A 4,575-nucleotide genomic window follows, 5' to 3' on the forward strand; every position below is an offset into this window, starting at 1 on the left:
TGTGATGCGTGTTGGGATCTCTAGCTAATACAAGGCTTAGCTCATTTTATCTCTTTATAAAATTTATTCCCTGTACTTCTTAGAGCATGTAAATCCTAAAAATTTCATGGCCTTGTTTGGATTGGATTTCTGGAGGCTACACAACTCCAATAAAAAATCATAAACCAAAAATTATTTCTAAGGCATCATGATAGCAACCAAAACATGATCTTATTTTGGTGGTTTGATTTGCATCATGATCCATCACCTGCAGTTCAAAATTTGTTGGCATGTGGCCACTCACGGGCATCAAATTGCGATCATGTATGCTAACAAATTAACAATGTAGGTGTTGTAGTTATTCAGAGGCTTTACATGACGTCATCAAGATAACAGGACAGAGGCACAGAGCACGCGAACAACTTTAAATCTTTAATTGCTTGCCGATCTCCATAGAATAATAGTTATTATGTTCAGACTAATGTTTGCTTTACACCGAGGCAAAGCTGCCTGGTGTGAGCATTGAAATGATATATAGCTACATAAAAATACATTATAATTAGGGTTTGATTAAATCAACTAAATAATTAATCGCTATTTTTTGTTTGGTTATTCAATTGAACAGAACAAATCTAAATGATTTCATTATTAGTGCTTAGAAAACTAAACTGAGAGTATATAATACTTTTTTTAAAAACAAAGTAGAACAAAGACAATACAATTTTATATAGCTATATATCATTTCAGTTCTGAATTAATGACATCCATGTTTCATATACCTTAATTATTTTAAAAAAATTAATATGTTCGTCTTTTAGGTCTCGATGGATAGTTCAGATGCAAAGGTTTTGAAGGAAAATGGAGGCCCCTTAGAAGATATTGTACAAACAGAAAATTCCAGTGAGCCTATGGATGATTCTAGATGGTTGCAAGAAAGCATGAGTACAGAAGTTACCCACGAAGCTCTACCAGTTGACCAGGGCTTTAGCACGGCCCATGATGAAAAGGCCCTATCAACTTCTGGGGTAGATCCGACGGGAGAAAAAGGAGTTTCGGAAATCATAATCGTATAAAATAACCCAAAAATCTATGTCTTCACCGTTTGCCTAGAAGGTATTGATATTTTCTCTTTGATGGATTAACCTAGAAAAAACTGCTAACTATTGTTGTATACTTTAATTTAATCATCTTTTAGATTATGTTTGTACCAATACTGATAGAGCCATAATTGAATCTATCAAAAAATCCATCTTCACATGGGAATGAGGAGCTTGTGCTCATAGATGATGTTCTGGTGTCGAGAAACCACATGGAAGGTCTTTTTCAGCCATATGAATACTTGTCTGATGAGGTAACAGACCAAGTCATAATACTCAATCAAACATTGCCAACTTCAATGCTCTTTCTCTCTAATGGCAAAATGTATGCAGGTCATAGATGCTTATATTAAACCGCTGAAGGCCCAGGAGGGTTTAAAAAAGAGGCCAGGAGGTACAGTCTATCTTGAAACTGCGTGCTTAGTTGCAATCATGAAGCGGGATGGAGAAAAGGATGAGACCATTGAAGCCAATTACCCTAACCATGGCACTTCACAGCGTCCTGGTTTAGTTCAAAGGGTGCTAGCTTACTTGAAGCATGACATGGTAGCAATTTTTTAAATGATCTATTGGTCTTTCATTATCAATTTTTTATGCCTGATAAAATGTTTATTGTTTGATTTGATAAGTGTTCCTTCCAATAAATGTTACAAATACACATTGGTACCTTGCTGTTATAAACGCTGACAAACGTGAGGTTCAGGTGCTAGACTCTTTGGGCAAGATGTCTGGACGTGTTGACCTCAATAAAATTGTGGGTATTTCCTAACACAGCTATTTGTACACATTTTATATTTTAGAAATGCTGATTGATTCGTTCTTCTATGAACAAATAGCGAGGTGGATTGTAGAAACAGATAGATTTCATATTGGGGGAGACATGCCCGAAAGAGCACAAATGGCTAGATATTGAGGTTGATACCTGGCCGGTTAGGGAGATTTTCTACGGTAAATTATTACAAACAGATGGGTACATCAGAAATAATGGCATGTCATATAAGTAGAATTTTATGTGTCTTTTCCTTTTGATCTAATGTGAGCCTGAACCTCTATTAATGTTGTATGTAGTTTTTTTGATGCGGTTTATTCTTAATAAACTTTATGGAGTATTGGACTGGGAACGATTTGTCAGACGAATTCAATCAGGTAAACTATGCGTCTTACCATAAGTTATGAGTGTGCACTAGCTGTGGGTTTTTAATTAATAAATAATTAGGTTCATACTATCATGTAGGATGATATGAAAGAATTTAGATTGAAGCTTGCGGCGATCTTGCTATCGTTAGAGTTAAACAAACGAAAGGGTGCTCCATATCTTGATAGGGATGAAAATATTGGAAGCCTAAGCGACTGTGCCATAATAGAGAATCCAAAGATGGCTGATCAAGTATCCACGAAAAAGAGAAAACATTATGAGAAGGCCGAATGCTTAGTGGTTCAAACGTGCACTCCTCAACACATACAAACTCAGAATAAATCCCCACAAGTCCATGCCAACCAAAACCCTGATGAGTTTTGGGTATTTGAGGCCATGAAAGACATGCCAATAAACAAGGAACAGATGACTAAGTTACTGTGTGATTACGTCATGGCAATTCAGGATGAAGTGACGTTGAAGTAAGCTACATGCTTATTTTAATTACTTTATTTACTAATAATAGTGGCTATCTTATATGATGAAAACCATCATCTGTGTCTAATGCTTTGCAGGAAGCCTTGGGTTAAAGGTTTTCATCCCTCCATGATTGCTCTAAGTGTCAAGGACCTACAAGAGTTGTTAATGAAAAATCGAGACATCTCTGAGAACTGTTTCAACTTAGGTGTCCGTTTTCAGGCAGTTCGAGAGTACAATACAATAAAAAAATACAATAGTATTACGAAGCATCACATGGACCTGAGATTCTGTGTAAGCGCATTTTTAAAATTCTTATCATGCTATATTATATTGTCTTATTTGTTGTTCTCCTAATTGTATAAAGTAGGCCAAGTTATACTAATCTTGACTCTCGATATCCTTCTCTTCCAGAAAATGTGTGCTTTAACAAAAATGCAGGATACCATAAAAAATACACTAAGAAAGAAATGGCTGCTGCGATTGGTGTATGTGAGGATATGGAATACAGCTTAGCACAATGTAGATATGTAAGTCGCTTGTTCATGCTTTTATTACTTGTTTCCTATATACTATTCTAAACGCTACCATGTTTGCAATTTCTTTTGCCATGGCTGCACGTTCGAAAATATATGCTTTATATTTTCGATCAGAAGGAGAAGATGCTTATCATGATTGATCCTAGACCTATTGAAGACTGGTGTAAAGACACACCAATGCTGATGTATGACAGATACACTCTTGGATTTACCTTGTAGTACACGAACGCAGTGAATGTACATATTTCTAGATGGAACGAGGATGTCTTCAAATAGAAATTCAGACGGGAAGGAAACATTGCAGAGGACATAATGGGTAACTAACGCAGAGTCACTATAGCTTGCAAGAATAATACCTACGATTTAACTATTTCTATATATCGCTGATCGTAAATCTTGCCACAGACACTTAAGTGGATATCTTATTCTACAGTATATGTCTGCGTGGAATAGACCAAAAGCCACACATATTTATACGATGAGTATAACACTTTGTTTTAAGTTTTTATGGAAGATTTTTCAAGAGACGCAGTATTACCCATGCGACAGGCACTAATATTGACATATATAATCGAGCCTGTGTACAGGATGGTATGGAGATGCGACGGAACTTATTCGTGGATTTATTGGCGCACGAAAGAAATAGATATCAGAGATTTCTTCCTGCCGATATAAAACATTATCTTAGGCGCATCACGGAAAGGTCTATAAAGTAGAGTTTGTAAGCCTGTGACGCCGCGCTCTTCGTGACTGTTAATTTCACAAACTTTGCTTTTTGGATTAACTGTAACTTTAACGTTGATATTTAATTTTTACAGTATTGTTATCTTATCGTGCGATCCATGTGTTTTTAGTACAAAATGTTAGCTATCCCGTAGCAACGCACGAACATGCTACCTAGTTTTTATAATAAAACTATGTCAAGTTTGCCATGTTTTCATGGCTTCAAACTCCTCCGTAAAAAATGTTTCGGCTTCTGTAATCTCCTTGTAAGAAACCATTTTTATATGGCCGTTTGATACGGCTCTGTGGCTTGAGCCGTGAGCTGGAGCCGTTCCAAAGAAGGCCTTAAGTTGTCACTTTCTATTAACCTCGACATGGTATACGGTTGCTGATATCACTTTGCCCATGCTTTATACATGACAACCCTGCATGCCATTTTGGTTTATGGATTCTAGAGTAGAGCCTATATATTTGGTAGCTATTTGGAGCTTCATGATGACCTGGATGGCGTTCGTGAAAAACGTTTTTTATTCTTTCAAAATGACGCCTAATTAATTAGCTAATGGCATATAATAGTGTTTATAAAAGTTTTTGTCAATGAGCTAAGTGCAATAGGATTGAGCTT

The 4,575-nt window shown here is 36.3% G+C and overlaps 1 pseudogene; it reads left to right on the forward strand.

The window, feature by feature from the left end:
• The first annotated feature begins 805 nt into the window (after positions 1-805).
• LOC136463832 (uncharacterized) lies at positions 806-3,503 on the forward strand (annotated as a pseudogene).
• The last annotated feature ends 1,072 nt before the right edge of the window (positions 3,504-4,575 follow it).

This window comes from Miscanthus floridulus, chromosome 7 (genome assembly GCF_019320115.1).
Source record: "Miscanthus floridulus cultivar M001 chromosome 7, ASM1932011v1, whole genome shotgun sequence".
Classification (NCBI taxonomy): domain Eukaryota; kingdom Viridiplantae; phylum Streptophyta; class Magnoliopsida; order Poales; family Poaceae; genus Miscanthus; species Miscanthus floridulus.